At 38.4% G+C, this 19,291-nt stretch overlaps 1 protein-coding gene across 1 annotated transcript in view; it reads right to left on the bottom strand.

Annotated features, from left to right (window-relative positions):
* The window catches only part of LOC150086778 (uncharacterized), a 236,181-nt gene extending 217,183 nt beyond the window's left edge, over window positions 1-18,998 (bottom strand). The window contains exon 1 of the mRNA XM_090371572.1: window positions 18,925-18,998. The gene's annotated coding sequence lies outside the window, so the exon portion shown is untranslated. The remainder of the gene's footprint in view (window positions 1-18,924) is intronic.
* Window positions 18,999-19,291: the final 293 nt, after the last annotated feature.

Below are 19,291 nucleotides of genomic sequence, written 5' to 3'. Positions count from 1 at the left end.
TCTAGTCAATGTGTCCCCACATGCCACATTAAACACATCCAAAGGCGTAATTTCAGAGTGGGACCTAATGAATGTCTCAGAGGAAGAAATTGTTCAGGAACTGCAGGATCAGAAAGTCACACAGGCCAAAAGAATCATGATGAAAAAAGATGGCGAGCTAATTCCAACTCGGAGCATCATACTAACATTCAGCTCACCAAACCTACCTTCGTCAGTGAAAGCAGGGTATTTGCATTGTCGCATCCGTCCATATATTCCAAACCCAATAAGATGTTATAAGTGTCAGAAATTTGGACACTCACAAACAGTCTGTCGAGGTGACCCAGTATGCCCAAACTGTGGATCGAAAGAGCATACCCAAACTGATTGTAATGCCCAGTCTTCTCTTTGTCCCAACTGTAAAGGCAACCATCCAGCCTTCTCCAAGAATTGCGAACAGTGGAAATACGAGAAAGAAATACAAAATAGAAAAGAAAGTCTCATTCCCAGAAGCACGAAAGCAATTGCAACTACAGATGCCTAGACGTACATATGCCGAAGCCACTAAAAAATTTCATTCAGTATCCATTCAAACGACACATCAATTCCACCAAACATCTCTATTTCTGAATGGGCTAGATCCTTGCTCTCTTCTGTACCACAATCATCAAAGCAACATATATCAAGCAGGGCTAACAACACGCCAATCACCATACCACCTGCTGTCCATGCAGCCCCTGTAATACCCGTTCAAACAGAGAAACCAGATCCCGTTAGCAAACAGCCAGTTGACTCCGTCCTTATGGATACCAATGAGATCCCCAGTCAGGAAGAAATAGAAACCGTTCTGGAGATCCATCCAGAAGATGAAATAGACAAGAGACCAGTTTTCTCAAAAAGAGATAAAATTAAAATTGACCTCGTCAAACAGACTTTTAAAAAACAGACAGACTCAGCTCCTTCATCTAAATCTAAACAATGAACAACGTAGTCCAGTGGAATTGCAGAGGCTTGCGTAGCAATATTGATGACATCCAGGAAATAATTAAACATCATAATCCAGTTGGCATCTGTTTACAGGAGACATATTTAACTCCTAAGGTATCTCTCTCGATCAAAAATTATTCCCTTTTCAGAGAAGATAGACCGGTTACAAAAAAAGCTCACGGTGGGGTTGCTATTCTCATAGATTCACGAGTCCCTTGCAGATGTGTTCCTTTGCAAACATCTATTGAAGCGGTTGCTACGCGAATAGCAATTGGAGTCACTATAACACTTGTTTCTATCTATCTACCGCCCACTCAGCCTTGCACTATTCGTGAACTTGAAGATCTAATACTGCAGTTGCCAACCCCTTTCTATTTATTGGGCGACTTCAATGGACACCATCCATTGTGGGGCTCTCCCAATGCAGATGGACGGGGACAACTTATTGAAATTCTCATTGACAGGCAGAATTTATCCATCCTAAATACTGGTTCACCAACTTACATCCATCTCCAAACAGGAACTGTGTCCTCAATAGATCTATCTATCTGCTCTCTGATCCTTTTTCCTTGTATTCAGTGGACAGCTCTGGATGATCCACTGAACAGTGACCACTATCCACTAATCTGTAAAATTCAAACTTCACACTCTGTGACTTCAGAAAACTTCATGAAATGGAAAATTTCCAAGGCTGATTGGGCAAAATATGCTTATCATGTATCCTTTGATAATCAGATCATTGAATCTTGTCCAATTGACATAGTCACCAGCCATATCACTAAACAAATCCTAGCAGCTGCGTCTATTGCCATCCCACAGTCACAGTTAAGTTCCCGTAGATCCATAAATTATTGGTGGAATGAGGACTGTAAGAGTACCAAAAAAGAAAAAACCGAGCCTGGAATATATTCCGCAAACATCCTACTACCAATAATCTTATAAATTATAAAAAAAACTCAGAGCCAAGGGTCGCCATATCAGGAAGAAAGCAAAAAGAGACTCCTGGGTCCGATTTGCAAATTCAGTTAATAAAAATACAGATTCTAGAATTATATGGAGAAAAATAAAACAATTAAATGGCAAAATTCCTCCCCAATGGAATGGACTGGAGCTGTGTACTCCTGCAGAAATTGCAAATGCTTTAGGCTCTGTATTCTCACAGCTGTCTGCATCGACCGCATACGACCACTCATTTCAGAAGATTAAAGCTTCAGCTGAAAAATCTCGATTGAACTTCAAAACCAAATCTTGTCTATCATATAATCGGCCCCTTACAATGATTGAACTTCAAGAAGTTATATATACCTCAAAGAACAGTGCTGCTGGTCCAGACGGAGTGTATTATACAATGCTTAAACACTTAGATAACAAAGCATTATCCTTGCTGCTGACTTTCTACAATCGTATTTTCACTGAACATTCATTCCCCACATGCTGGCATCACTCCTATGTACTGGCAGTTCCCAAACCAGGGAAAGATCACTCTATCCCTCACCACTCTAGACCTATTTCTCTTACCAGCTGCTTGGGTAAAACCCTGGAAAAAATGATACACCGCCGACTGACCTGGTATCTTGACTCCAAACATTTAATATCTGATAGCCAATTTGGCTTCAGGAAAAATCGATCATCCCTGGATCTCATGGTCAAAGCTGAAACAAACATTAGGAATGCGTTTATCCGAAACGAGCATCTCGTTATGGTCTGCCTTGACATAGAGAAGGCCTTTGACACCACTTGGCGTTTTGGCGTCTTGAGAGATCTGCATTTCCTTGACCTCAGAGGCCACTTACCATATTTCATACAAAACTTCCTTCAGCATAGAACTTTTCAAGTCCGTTATCGGCAAGTCCTCTCGCAAATCTATATACAAGAGGAAGGAGTCCCACAAGGCTCAGTTCTGAGTTCTACCTTATTTGCAATAAGAATAAATAATATAACCAAATGCATACCCGTCCCTGTAAACACATATCTCTATGCCGATGACCTGACTGTTTCCTGAAGTTCACAGAATATGAACTCCATCGAAAGGCAACTGCAAATCTCTCTTAACAATATTGAACTATGGATAACACACAATGGATACCGACTATCACATCATAAATCTAGTGTCATTCATTTTTGTAACAAACGAAAGATGCATCCTGAACCAGAGCTTCACTTAACGAATCATCCTATAACAGTCATGAAAAGTATTCGCCTCCTCGGCCTGATTTTTGATAGTGAGCTTAATATCTGCGGACTACTTGCCAGAAAAAAATGAATATACTCGGAGTTCTTTCTTCGATAACATGGGCTGCAGATCGCTATACCCTGCTTCAATTGTATCGAACTCTAATTAGGTCTCGTCTTGATTATGGTGCCCCAGTCTATGGCTCGGCCAGGGAAAGCGTGCTAACACGACTTGCACCTATTCAACATTCTGCCCTCAGGATTGCTACAGGAGCATATAGGACATCGCCAGTACAAAGCCTTTATATTGAAGCCCATGAAGTTCCACTCTGTCTCAGAAGAAAGGTGTTACTTCTGAATTATGCAGCTAAAATTCGAGGCATGCCTACCCATCCAATTTGGCCTATATTTAATGATCCACAGTTTAAAATTTTCTATAGAAATAAACCCAGTGCAGTTCAGCCTACTGGTATCAGATTACAAGCACAATCAGAAACTTGGAATGTCCATCTCGAAAAAGTCCTCCAAGATCCAACCTGTTCAGTCGCCCCACGGGCATATATTAAACCATCCTGCGACAATTACTTCGTAAACTGGGGGAAGCATTCCCTGGCAAATATCAATATACAACAACTCCATACTGCTCACACAGAGAATTATCCTCTTTTTACAAAAATATATACCGATGGATCAAAGTCTGATAGTGCAGTAGGTGCTGCAGCAGTTTTCCCTTTTAACACCATCTCTCTATCACTTCCCACCGAATGCAGCAGTTATACAGCTGAGTTATTCGCCATCAAGCTTGCCCTACAAAATATTCTCCATCTGTCCATCAAAAAGAGTATAATACATACGGACTCGCAGAGTGCACTTATAACCCTACAAAACACCTCCTCACCAAAGAATCCTTTAATAAAAACTATAAGAGATATGTTGATACATACTCAGGAACGCCAGCTTGTAGTTATCTTTTGCTGGATCCCAGGCCACACTGGGATATCTGGAAATGAATGTGCAGATTATGCCGCCAAACATCCTAATTCAGATTCATCAGGTGCTCTCGTTCCATATGCTGACTACAAATCTAATATACAAAGAATATGTAAGGAACAATGGACACTTATATGGCAAAATAAACGAGATAATTAGTTCTTTCAAATAAAACCAGATCCACAATTATGGGCCTCTAGCTTCCGGGAAAACAGAAAGGAAGAAGTAATCCTAGCCAGAGCAAGAATTGGTCACAGTCACATTACCCACCTATTTCTCCTCACAGGCAATGATCCTCCTCAGTGTACACATTGCAATTCTCAACTCACAATGAAGCACATTCTTGTTGAATGCACCTTATATTCGCATGCCCGGCAACTCTCTTTCAGTTTTCTTCCTAATCTTAAGGAATCTTTAAAGCTCTGTCATATCATAGGTAACGATGCCAACCTCACAGAATTTTTCTCATTTATCAAACGGATAAACTTATATGATCAGTTCTGACTGTTTGCAAAACAGTCATCATGAATATCGTCCACATCGCCGATAGGCGCAATATGGCCTGAGCAGCCCTTGCGCCAAAAACAACAACAACTCTCTTTCTAGATAGACAGTTACAGGACAGATCACTTTCCTTCTTTTGACAGAACTCAGTAGTCCAAAAGTTAATCAAAAGTACAGCTACCAAAAACCGTCTATGATGGTTCATTTAGCCAGCAGCACAAAAAGCTGGGTAATAACACCAGTGGTTCAGTCACAAGCAGCACAAGTATAGTTTAGGGACTATTTTCCACTACGCTGCTCATATAAATTATATGCTTTATTGAACTAGCCACGTTTTGCTAGTCACATTTACCATTTTAGCCTTTTCTTCCAAGGTAGTCTGTAGCTTTGAAACGCTTGTTGTCCTGCAGATAATTATCGTGAAGAAATTATCCATGATAATCTTAAAATGAGTACATTTGCAGGTTATTAGAATGAGAGAATTGAATGAATGAACTCGATAAACGCTTATAATGATGATGCTACCATAAGACAACAATTACTGTATCAGCAAGGAAGGTGGAAGAATAATGTTGAATTTAAAAAAAAAAGCTGAGGAGAGCCTGTGAATGCAACGATGAATATCTATCCACTGAGTTGTACAGAGCTGCCAATCCTACCTTCAAAGGGTTGACTTAAATATGAAATGAACATCATAAATCGGGAACGGTGTCTATGAAGTAAACGATTTATAGAATTGGGTTGCCAAAAATCAAGAGGAACAATGAATAATTCGGGTTTATTCCTTCTTGAGACTCTCGTGGGTAGCACAATTGGTTGGATAGCCGGCCTCCCCACATCAGGTGGAAAGACTTGAGTTCGAGTTGATGGGAGCAATTTTTATGAGCTTTTTTTTTTCTCAACGTGGCTGAGTTTGTTGGTCTCAGGAGAGGACATAACGGTTTTTCGTCCAGCAAACAGAAAATCGACCTCGGAACCATGAAAAGTACAGACATTATATACACGGGGCAATATGGCCTTAGTCGCTGATGCTCCTAAAACCCTATTACAACAACATCCTTCTTGGGACGTTGAAAAAGATATAATTGGGAAAATCTTTAAAAAGGGAACTGAATAGCCATTAAAAAATGCATGCCGCTGGCTTCACAGATTTGACCATGGGATCAGAAGAAAATAGAATTAAAATTGGGAGTATTAAAATAGGAAATTAATAAAAATAAAGTTTAGCCCTCCGTCTGTTTCTTTACTTTTACACTCCACTGTAATTATTCAATCTAACTTTCCCTCAGTAACACCGACTATTCTGTTAGTTATAAATAAATCGAATAGAAAGACCCATCCTTTTGCTCAATTGTATTTATCCAGTATACTTTGCAGGAGACTTCACATAAAGGTGATTTATACCCGGTGATTCTTTCTGCTTAAGAATTTGATAAGATTTTTCTGGATATATTCCAAAGAGGAAAGATTCTCGTATTCGTCATGATGAAAATATTGTTCATAATTTATTTCACTGAAACAAATAGATTTTGTTCCACCTGGAAATCCATGTTTTATCGGCGAAGACAGGCAAACATCGTGCATTATGAAATATCATTTTTCCCAGTTCGTTAATCTAAACTCCTCTGGTCCCAAAGTAATAAAATGGTATAGAATAAAAGAGGAAAGAGTGTGTTATTGTTTTTGTTATTTAAGTTTTCAATGAATTAACTTAACTTCTGGTCTAGATCTAGAGTCTTAATTAATTCATAATTCTGTATACTCCAAGATGTTAAAAACTTAAAACGTTGGATTCGTCTGCTACTGAAAGTTCTAGAGATAGTCCTTTCCATGCGATAGTACGTCTCCTGTTCTTCGCAGTAGTTTGACCCAGATTCGATACAATGGCACGTCACTGGCATTATCCTACGAATGCAGGTGGCTTTGAGAAAGAGAGAGTAGCGCGATGTTTGAAGCAAAAATATTCGCAGTGAATGAAGAGCCCAAGCAGAATGTAGGACAATATCCCATAGAAGAGTTGTCCCCTGAAATAGCAACAGCAGATGATCTTAATCAACCGCGCTTCTTTTAACAACACTTACACTTCCTCCTCTTGACAGTCAATGACACAAAACGGACTAAAATCACGCGTATGATGCGAGTTCACTAGCTGAAGGGCACTCAGGCATCATTATCAATGTAAGCGCTGATTAAAGACTATTTTCACTATTCTTGGCGCTGTCATTATGTTATCGACACTGCTCTGTTACTATATAGGAAGTAGGAATATGTTATTAATGGAACTTCTTTCTCTCCCTCTAAAAAAAACATCGTTTATTTTTTAAATATTGTATAACAACCCTACTACAGTATCAACATTTAATGTCCATTGCTTGTAAGCAATTATAGTTTACACATTTTATCACAAATAAAACTGTCCAAAAATATGCAATGAGAGCACTCTGTCTGTGTAAAGTTTAGAATATATTTATTGCTGAACAGTCTACAAATCATACGTTTCGTGAATTTTTTCTCCTCCTCTTCTTCAGTGATTGGAATGCTGCTGTTACGTCGTCACTCAAACACCAAAAGATCAAACTGACCCCGGTGATTTTGTAACGGTATAACAGCAAACGATCCCACGCCAACAGTTGATAACATACTGAAGAAAGGGAAGTTTAGAAGTGACACTGTACCCTAAGAAATGATGGATGTAATTCAAAAGAGTTTCTGAAGTAGTCTTCCTTCGAAGTTCCATAGTCTAGGGTGGATTGTTTTTTTCGTAGTATGTATTAATTCCTGATGGCTGCGCATGGAATCATGAATCATGCGTTGTACATTGATGTTCTGGACAATTCTGTGGCAACTCCGTGCCATCGACAAAGATTGTGAAAGAGTGGTCAGAAGAGAAAAACACAGGAACATTACAAAAGGAAGCAGAACTGCGGTGGTCATGTCAATGGAATCCCAAAGAAGATTCTACAATCAAATAAAAAGAGTAATAATCATAAAATAAACTTAAAAAGGTTTCAGAAGTGAAAGATTCATATGGTGACATCGATTCAAAGAATGTTCGAGCAAATTACAACATATTACTAATATCAACCAGAATTAAATAAGAAACTTATCTAACGAAACCAGCGCATAGTTCACAATATGTCTAAAACAGCGGAATTTATTGGAACCCAACTGCAAGTAATCCAGTACAGGAAAGGTCATCATCCTTCTATGTATTCTCCGTGCTAATTGCTCAGATGCGAATGGTTATTTTGAAAAGTTGGAAAAGATCATAATCCAGCAGTCACAATGCTTCTGCTCATCGATAGCTCAGTTTTCCTTCTAGTGGGTATAAATTTCAATAAACTGTTGTAGCTCACTCTTTATGAAAATAGCAATTACTCTGGGGAGGTGTCAACCAGCACAAAACATGATGCTGGCTGAGTTCCGTTTCCGGTTGTACAAACAAACGTGGGCTAAAAATCACTTCTTATATGATTACTAGTTCATTAATTCGTTTCGATGCAATATTCTTAATTTCTGATTAAAAAACGATGATTTAATGAAATAAATAATGACATATTTATAATTAGTGTATTCAAAATCATAAAGATGCAGCTGAACATAAAATGTTTTTAAAAAATTTGTTTTCCAAGGACGCTTTTTTAGCTAATCTGAATCTGATTATCTACATTAAAATGTCATAGGTTGAAAACCTATCCATGGTTCATGAAGGCTAAAATGTTGCCTGATTGTTGCCTAAAATGCTGCCTGCATTGTTGCCTAAAATGTTTTTCCTGCATTGTTGCCTAAAATGTTTTTCCTGCATTGTTGCCAAAAATGTTTTTCCTGTATTGTTGCCAAAAATGTTTTCCTGCATTGTTGCCATAATATTCACGTTTAATTTCAAGGGTAATTATTGTCTTGAACAAGATGTTACGAGTTAAATTAATCAACAATACTAAAATTCACTGCGCGTTAAGTTTGTGCTGCCATCTAGTGAAATTTCATCGAACCCTTCTTCGCTTAGTATTCACTAGATGGCACCAGTGTACTCACCGGCAATTTTAATGGTTCAGCTAAGCTTCGCTGCCACAATCGAAAGAATTTAATCGCTTCTGAGTTTTTCAGCAGTTATTATATCGTTGATGAGCATCATAATAAAAAAATACATCGAAGGAATTACTATTTGCAAGCTTTTTTATTGCGAGAAATTGCTAAAAAAGTACAGCTATGGAATAGATATCCACAACGCAAGCTGGAGACAAATTATCGATATTTCAGATAAAAAAGCGATAAAAAAAGTAAATAAAATATCCATTCCACCACCGAAACGATTAAGTATACGCAGCCGTTAATTTATTACACTAACATGTGCTGCAAACAGAAGCTTAGTTTTCGTAGCATTTTTGCATTAACCCATGCATCCTTAATATTGATTTGTGCACGCATCCATGAAAGATAACCTCTGCAATAGCTAAGTTTATAAAATACCAGAGAGAGAGAGAGAGAGAGAGAGAGAGAGAGAGAGAGAGAGAGAGAGAGAGAGAGAGAGAGAACGGAAGACATTTTTAAATTGGACACTTCGTAGCGAGAAAAAAAATTAAAATCCAGTGAACAGACAACGTAATTCTTTATTCAAATTTATATATTAAATATTTACTTGACTCCAGTTCACTTTGAATCTCATGTCTTCCAAGTGAAAGTTATAATACGAGTATTAATCAAAATTTACTGAAAATATTCTACAGTTTGTGACATGTTGTCCCAACCTAGAAAAAACCCTTTTTGATGCTACCATCAAAATTGAACTCAACACAACAGAACATGAACTCAACACACAGTTTTATTTCCCAAAATGAAAGATAGAAGATCATCATCATCAGCCATTTTCAATCCACTGCAGGATGAAGGCGTCTTCAGCAACTTTCCAGTTCCTTCTGTTTTGAGCACTGGCCATCCATTTACCATCTCCGCCTTTGTCTTCCAGGTTTTCTTCTAGCTCCTCTTGGGCACCATTCTGTTATTTTCTTAGTCCATCTGTCATCATGTCTTCGAGCTATGTGTCCTGCCCAAGATCGTTTTAGTTCTTGAGTTTTGATAAGAATGTCCTTTACTTGAGTTTGCTGCTTAATCCATGTGTTTCTCTTCTTATCTAACAGTCGGATAGATAGAAGATATACGCAGACAAATGAACCAGACTTTTTTCTGAAATACAAAGACAGCTCAATAACTTCTCCACCATCGCAGTCCTTTTCTCAAATTATGCATTCAAATATTGTTTTTTTTTTTTTGTAGAAATACTCTCTCGAGAAGTATAATGGAAGTAATGTTTATTCAATTTGTTTTCTGGACGATTACGTACCAAAATGGGGAGGAAAAACTCGTTGACCAGTATTTGAACAGAAAGAACGCAATAAAAGCAACCAATTCGTGTTTCTCGTCGCACAACTTAACATTTTATATTACTTGTTGCCACATCAGGCATCAAAATCGAGGAAAAAATAAGAAATTCCACAAGAAAAACTATTGAACAATGACTTGGAACGATGCCAAGGAGTCTGCAAAGCATATCGATGCAAAGATTGCCCGGAGAAAAACACAGATGTAAGAGATACGGTGTCTTCATCATCTAAATGTTTATGAAACCAGGATTTTAGATTGCCTTTCCTCACGTTTTTAGTTTTTTTTCCCCCTCCTTCCTAGATTTAGATATAAACTATGTTTTCCATCAGAACCTAATATTCACCCTTCGCCTCAGGGGCGTTGATATTTATGAACATTCCTCTTTAGTAATGATATTAACTTCATCTTGAAAGAAAAGATGTTAGAACTTTGGAACTTCGGTAATTGCAAAAAATATTCCAGCAGGGTACAATGGCAGTAACCAGAAATGGGCACGATATACTTATTTACAAGAATAAATATGTTCAGTTGTTATGGAAACACTAAATCGAAACTCCAGATATCAATTGAATTTCAATCGGATACTTATTCCTCTAATGCATCTGTTAAATGCAAGAATAATTCAGTTAAGGTTCATGCGATCAATATGTAATGAGGTATGACAGAATTAGGACAATTATTTCCTTTTTCGATTACAGTAGCTGCCAAAGACACGCCCAATTACAACTATTGATTCATCATTTTCGATTTGGTGGTGTTCTCACCTTGTGGAGTTTGCTGGAAGCAAAATTACTCCGGTTATTCGATATCCGATTCTGTTCTTAATTAATCCTTTTAATTACCACTTCCAGCATGTGAAAATTCGCAATTTGTTATTAGTATAATAGGACATTGACGAAAGGAATATAGTCTATTGATTTAACAATTAACCATGATTTAGAATTTGGATTAATGATGGTCGCAGTCCTGGTGGCAATCATTGTTAAGTGAAGCTTGTCCACCTCTTTCTAGGCTTGAGCATTTGTTCTACGTTCTATTTAGGTTTTCTTTCTTCTTTAAGAGGTATGCCACTACCACGATGAGTTATTTAAAAAAGAAAGAAATAAAACACCTTTGCTTGTATTCATTCTCTACAACTCCAATCGATTTTAAAAATCCCATTTATCTTTAGATAAAATTCTGGCAAGCCGTTACTTCAATATTCCAAGTTTTAAGAATGGTCTTTGGTCTGATTACGCTGAAATTCTTCTCACGTCGTCTTGATGTGAGAAGATAAGATTTTATGACAGTTTTGGCAATTTCGAAGAGGAAGATCAATCATTTGAAAGAACATAAAGAAATTATTGAGTTAGTTGAAAGTATAAACCAAATCACTACCAGTAATTATTATCCAGTTCTTTCTTGATGTTGTAAGATTATACTAATAAGAGGTAAGGGTGTATTAAGTTAAAGATAGTAAGTATTAAGATTAAATATTTAGTTTTAATGTAAATTAGGTTAAAGTTTGAATAAACACTGGATTTGGGGATGGGAAAGTTATAGACGTATATGTTAAATAACGGCTAAACGGAAACAAGTAATTTCGAACAATATAAGAGAGCTAACAGGGACAGCAGCCAGGAGGGGGTGCCATTTGCAAACAGGCGAGGAAAGGATTGCTGAGGGCAAGAAAAATAGCACCGTGAAATGGGATTACGAAGCGTCTCTTTTGATCTAAGCCACCGTTAGGAAGTAAACAGGAAATTAATGGACGTCCAGTGTTCGCGTCAAAAGAAAATGGCGTCAGGTTGTCTGATATTTTGGCAAGTTTGCCTTCTTTAGCAGAGAAGGTGTGAACACGAAACTGAGTGTTTTGGAGGTGACCAGCAAACATGAAAAGGTCATACTGCCGTGTGAAAAAAAATAAGAAATTTCTAGAGAACGGTTGGGTTGTGCGCTTGGGAGACAGCTGTGGTGAGTTGTTTTAGCAAATAGGAAGGAATGAAAAATAAGCAGAATATGGAGATTGGTTGGAGTCCTTGTGGAAGGCGTTCCAAACTTGAGGGAAAAGGGGGGGGGGGGAGTAATGAAGCAAGTGTCCACTCTGTATCTGACTTCTGTGTGGTCTAAGAGGAGAAAGTCGTGAGTTTGGGGGTTGAAGTAGAAGTAGATTTTTTGGTGGTCAAAGTTCACATCTCGTGGTAGCAAGATGAAGAAGAAAAAGGGAAAACAACGTGAGAGAAAGAAAGCCTGGTCCCGCATTGAAGGGCAGTGATAGGCCATGAAGTCGGTGGTTAAGTTAAAGATATATGCGCCAAGAATAGAAAGAAAGCCTTGTCCGGGATCGGAAGGCAGTATGCATGTATGTAAATGTTTTGTAAATAAATGTGTCTTTAATGTTCTGCTAACACCTGCTTTACACACCCTAGAATCTAGAATTTTCTGTGAATTTCAGTCAGGTTTGTGGGATGGGATTGTGATGACTTCAGTAGGGTGGAAGTCAAAAATAAACAAAACAGCCAACAAAAAGAAGTCAAGACAAGAATAATATTTGTTATCTCCCCCCCGCCCCAATGTGTCTAAATGAAGAGTTTTTTTTTTTTTTTTACTCACGTTCCCTGTTCTGCTTTCCAGTGAAAAGAACTTGAAGTATTAGGTTTCTTACACGATTACAGAGTTGCAGTAGTACACGAACATCTCAAAAGAAGGGGCCCGCGATAATACAGGATCTAAACTGAATGGTTAAAATCGACATAAATAATAGTTAAAAATTCAAAGTGCCCCTGACAAATTTCGTGATTTCGCTGGTAGAAATAACCTTTCCATAAACCAGAAATGCAATCTTCTAATATAAAGGGGATCCCAGGAAAAAGTGTCGAATTAAACAGCCCTACCGACAAATAGAAACTTAAGGGCAACAACCACCATACCAGATCTAGGAATCAACTCAAACTACACTTTTAGTAAGCTTGTTCAAAATATTATTAAACAAGATTGCAAATAATTGTATTTATTAAAACGGTATGCCATTTATCTGAACTGCTCTGAACTAACATTACTTTTATACACATCTTTTGTTGCCCCATAAGGAATCCTTATTCGTCCAATCTCATAGAAAAAATACAAACTACAGAATTCAAATATATCTAGATTTCCATCTAGTTTATCTACTATTACATTTCGGTTTTAGACGCTCTTGGATGTTTATTGTAATTGATATAATTGTTGTTTTAATTGACGATATCCTGGAACAGGCTGTTCAACTGCAGTAATCTGAAGCCACAATGGGGGAAACGTGTGATCTTCAGACTTTTAAAAAGATCTAATCGTGTGTGTGTACGTTTAGCAAGAGCCAAGATTCAAGTAATGAAAGAGAGAAATGGTTTCTTGGCCAACGAATTCGGTGGCCAAGGTAACACCTGGAAGTTACTTTCGTGTTCGGTGAACCATTCTCGAACGAAACCAGCAACGTCGCCAAGGTGAATTATCCTGCTGGAACACACCTGTGCCATATGGAAAAAGGCAGTCGCCTTGGAGGGGTGCACCTGATTAGCCACAACGGATTTAAAAAACAAAAAAAGAAAACGTTTTAATATTGCCACCCAAATTCGAACGATGTTATTATGTCCATGAATTGCTTGTGTTCTCTTGCCGATTTACCTGTTTCTCTGGACGCGCAAACCGATTAAGAAAGAGTACGGATTGAGAGAAAGAAAAACACACAGATTACGAATGTTGGCATGAATTTCCAAATATTGTAAATTAATGCATCAACAGCGTAGTATCACCTTGACTTTCATCCACCCACTCTAATAATATAACAAGAATTGGCTGACGAAGATCATCGCAACATCCAATTCGGAGAGGAAACCCTTGCTGTCCATGCTTGAAGGAGACAAACTAACTCAGCCACTGAGTGAAAAAGCCCATAAAAGTTCATCGCATCATTAACGGGATTCGAACCAGGGCCTTTCCACCTAGTATGGGGAGGATGATCATTATAACCTGCCAGACACAAAATCCATGGTCAGCAGTGCCACCGTTTTCCGTCTATCGGCTCGGACGAAGCGGATCAGCCTATGTTCACCACGGTCATCGATGAAGCGTGATGAACCTAGAGAATGCTGCTCTGTCCACTATTCGTCAGCTCTTGGAAGACCTTAAGTACAGCACTCCGCGAACAGCACCCAAGATCCACAGTTTCTGTAATATTTCAACCGGAACCCAACAATCATTCCTTTTTTGGAAGTTCCTTAAAGTTCCTTTGGAAGTTGCCATTGTCGATCAAGTACTTCGTATGAACCGCGTGCCACCAGAACTGGAGAAGCGGTCGACTTCTCAAACACAGAGTGGGCATAATGCTTTAACTGCCCAGTGTATTTGTACTATTGATTTACTTTTCCAATTGTAATAGTCCACGTTTATACGCATTTTTATGATTTGTAATGCAATTTTAGACATATTCCAGCAATATATATGGTCACATTTGGAATCAACACGCTTAAACTGACGAAGCACCATGGAATGAGGATAAACAGAACCTCTGTAAATTTGTTTTCAAACAGAGCACCAACTTCGGGCAGGCACGAAGCCATCAGATCTAGCTCAACCATGCGCACAACCTCAAATATTCTTAAAGCATCTTTTCGCCTTGAGTCCCATTACAAGAACTCATTACATCAATCGCAATAAAGCTAGCAAAACGAGAATCAATATTACCACGAATAAATCGACTTTACTCTTCATTCTCTCCAAGGTTAACCGCTTAAGACGCCATTGATTTGTTCCGATAGAGTAAATCACTTCGCTTATTTCGTCTTACACATTCCAGCTTTCATTAGCCATTCATTATCTTCTCGTAAAGTTCATCGGAAGCGATAATCAGCCACGCATGCACGCAAGATGTCATCACCATTTATTATCTTTGTTCCCAAGGGTTGTTATTCTCCGCTTTATGACACTATATTTAACTGGTCAAGCAAGTTGGAAAATATTCCCAGCAAGCGCAGAGAGAAACACAGATTACGAATGCCAAATATTGGAAATTCATGTACCAACTGCGTTTTAGTATCACCTTGACTTTCATCCACCCACTCTAATTAATATAACAAGAATTGGCTGATGAAGATCATACAACATCCATTATGGAATGGACAGCTTGTCCTTTCCTAGAAATGGGGAGGCCAATTTGCCTCTTATCGATTACAGGTTCAGTTCTGCCTAACGAGACACTGCAGGAATACCATAAATTGCGCAACGTGCGTGATTCGACAAATATTAATGATAGGACCTGTAAGGTCCTACCATTAATTGTCGAATCCTGTCAATGACACAAGGAGATTTTATTAGTTTTTCCCTCACTTCTTGGCTGAGTTAGGTTTCACGTGTGGACAGTAAGGTTCCCCCCTCGGGATATTCAGGTTTTTAATCCAAAGAAACAGGCAAACCAACCAGCGAACCCACACAATTCATGATCCTTATCACCATGGGCAGAGAAGTTCGTTCTTGGGGGCCCTAATATCACAGGGTTTTTTTTTTTCTGTACACTTTTCGTAGTATGGGTGGATGAATACTCTGACATTTCTCTACAATCGAACGCACATATAATAAACATTATGAATACCGCATTTCATAAATCATTCACTGCTGAGTTCCAATATTTTATTTCTATCTCTCCAGAACAAACAAGGGATCGATATGAAGAAAAACCGAACCTTTCTTGCCTACATATTCATTATCCACGGGAGAAAGAAGTGTGGGGACTCTGAAATAACGGGCTGCGCACTGATTTATTCACGAAATACGACGTGAATAACTTTTAATATATGTGCATAACACGAGCGATCTCATATTTGAAAAGTAGGCCAACAGTGACTCTTTCGTCCATTCTGTTTGCATTAGCACGTAGATTGTAAAATATTTTGATATTTCACCGAAAGATGCTCGTAGAGGAAAAGTTTCCTATTAATGTTTTATTTTTTTAAAAGCTAAATATATCAAAAGTAAATAGGAATAAACGTGTGTGGATATACACACACGAAAGAGATTGCGAAGGAAGGCAAGTTTCACCACGTTACCAATAAACATCTGATTAAAATGACGTCTGAAGACATCGAAGGCCGAATCAAACGGAAGTCTGTTCCAATAATCAGTAACTCTCTAGCTGAAAGCAAGTTTTCTCATAACTATCCTCAACCATCATTTTATTCAATATAAGTTAGTCCTCCTTTATGGGCAGCTGGTTGTTGTAGGTTTTTGGGTGCATCAACAACTTAGCCAACATTGCCCATGTTTTGTGGTCAGTTTTCGGGAGAAAAAGCTGTGCTATCTTCGCCTGGGACCGATTAATTCAGCCATGTTTTGAAAGAGATCCATAAGAATTCCTCGCGTCATTGACGGGATTCCAATTAGGGGTTTCCGCCCGGGAGGACGGTGATTATACCAACTGTCATCCGAGAAAGAATAAAGATGTCATAAGAATTCAGTTTACTCAATCCATTTAAATCCTTAAACACATCCATCAGGTCTCTTCGCAGATGCCTAGTTTCCAGATGCTGCAATTTTCAGAACTGGAGTCTTCCTTGGTATCTCGTTTCTCGTCACCCCTTCCAACAGACCTACATCAGTCATAAAATGAGACTTCCAGTCCTGTATGCAGTATACTCAAAATGTAACCAACCATTGCTTTATAAGGATACTCAGTTCTTTGTCCCTGCTGGGAAAATCCCAGTATATTATTTGCAAAACACCAAAATGTTTTTCTCAGGAGAAAGCCATAAAATACGCTATACTAAAAATCCTCCTCAAATATTACTGCCCTCGCGAATGGCAAAAAAGATTGACGGTTGCAGTCTTTTCACATCATATGGAATATGTCTGGGGTTTCGAATCCTGTCAAGATGAGAGAATTTTATGGGCTTTGTCACATCATGGGCCAGTTATTCGATTTCAGTTTCCAACTCCCAGAAACTCATGTTTTCCACCAGAGCCCTCGTGGGTAGCACTGTTGATCACCGTCCTCCCCAACACCGGGTGGAAAAGACCTGAGTTCAATGACGCATAATTTTTATGGGTTTCTTTCATACCATGACCCAGTTAAGTGGTCTCAGCGAGCGTAGCACTGTTTTTTCTCCCAAGAACCCAAGTGTTTCGTTCTGAAAACAACAAATCGACCACAGAACACTCACCATCTGAAGATTCAAAAAGGCTACCACTAGGAGAAAACTTCTACAAGCTAGAATATAGGAGTCAATATTTGTAAAAGTAGTTCTGCTTAATAAATTAATTGTTTAACGATAAATAACACATACACAGGGTGTTGAAGGACATTAACCACGAAGTCAAGATTTCAGCGAACTTGTTCACTCGATAATTCCAATATACTCGCAATTTAAATCTATTTAGACAACTCATAATTTTTGTAAATAAATTGGTTATTTTTAGAGAATTTACAAAACCATTTTACAATATTCCTGCAACAGGTATATTCCCCGCTGGGGGATAGATAGATAAATAGAAGCTTTTCTTCCAGGGCTGCTACATTGACAAGAATGTCACTGGAAGATAAGCGTGGAACACTAAATAACTCTGCAAAGTCCCTAATGGACTCAAATCAAATCTGATCTGCAGTCCACCATTATAATTCGTTCCTGAGAGTCCGCAACGTCTTGTCAAACGGATACCGTTACCATGGAGACCGGCGTTCGAAACAACGCTGGAGTTGTAACAAAGTTAATCAAATGTCGTCATTGCCTTTCAACTTACTTAAAGGATTTGCGTTTTTTCAGGTAAGAATCGAAAATAGATTTGCGAAAACGAGCGAAGAAATCTCGCGGTGGTTGATTCGTATCGGGGTTTGCGTTAAACTTGGATCCGTTTTCTTAACTATTGTGTTTCTCAGATATCCGCATGAAGAAATTTAAAGCAGTTTCTATTTTAACTTTTTAAAAGGCCAATGTTACCTGTACCAAAAAAAAAAAGTACTATCACACAAGATGGAGTCAGTATCCATCTGCAATTATCGTTGATGGATGATATTCTGGTCCCAACATGTTATGGTTGTATTAACAAGCTGCTCAATGTCAACTTGAAATACAAGCTTCGGTATTTTAAAAACAAAAGTACACTTACCAGCCAAAACATTAGAATCATTTATTCAATGTCCAGTTAGGTGACCTTTTGCCGAATCACAGCATATACACGTAGTGTCATGACTCCCACTAGGTGTATGAGGGAGTCTAGCTCCAGAATTGAACATTCTTCTATCAGGATATTCGTCAGCTGTTATACTGTGGTTGGTAGAAAACTGCAAATAGTCGAATTTCCCTTTCCAGCATATCTCAAACATTCTCAATTGGATTCAACGATGAAGAGCTGAACTCTCCTTTCTTCTTCCACTCATTGTATACTTTTGAGTTGGTTGCTTTCGGCACACCATTTCCTTTGTTTTCTTAGTTGTGGCTCCTGCTAAACATGCCCCATCAATAACATCTTTCTGAAAATCGGAAACACCAACTGTCTTTCCCATAACCGTATCGAAGAAGCTCCAGAAATGCGTGCAGTATTTATCAGATGCCAAGGAACTAGTGATAATACCATGGGACGACTTACATTTGCATACCATACGTTTAATTATCAGATGACGCCAAATTCAATAAGGTTTCTGATTTTTTGCCCGGTGGGTGTATCTCTATTTAATAAATGACCGAAATGAAATCACAATAAACAAACAAACAAGAAATAATATTGGTTTAGTTAATATAAATATTTAGAAGTTGTGACAGACTATTTTTATAAAAGATTATTATTACAGATTTATTCACTGACTTTGATATTAGTTGATGATATTAATATTTTTGTTTATTTTGTCAACAACGAATAAATGAATACGTTTATCCGGCTGAATAATGCGAAACGATTTTTTCCACTTACCTCCAGGTGTAGGTATGCTAAGTAGGAAAGTCCTGTTATCTAACTTTCCGCCTTGAGACGCTGCAGCTGTAATAGACAGATCAAGAAGGCGCTGCATGCAATCGAAATTGAAATATCCGACTTGGGCCATCTCTGGCGTCTGAGGAGATGAACCATTGTCGAACGAATCTGGAGCCGAATTAGTTTGCTTCCTTAGAAAACATAACTTTCTTCTTTCACTAACACTGGGTTTTCGGTTGCCTTCGGAAGAGGTTGCAGGAGGGGTCACAGGTGGTGTATCGCCAGGGGGAGTAGCATCGCGTGACGTAGGAGCGCTGTTGTTCCCAAGATCTTTTACTGCCGGCGACAGAGTAAGTCTGGACGGTTG

The sequence above is a fragment of the Mastigoproctus giganteus genome, chromosome 4 (genome assembly GCF_048544385.1).
Source record: "Mastigoproctus giganteus isolate SK-2022 chromosome 4, ASM4854438v1, whole genome shotgun sequence".
Taxonomy (NCBI): domain Eukaryota; kingdom Metazoa; phylum Arthropoda; class Arachnida; order Uropygi; family Thelyphonidae; genus Mastigoproctus; species Mastigoproctus giganteus.
Note: the sequence above shows the minus strand (reverse complement) of the source record. Positions and strands in the feature narration are given on the sequence as shown.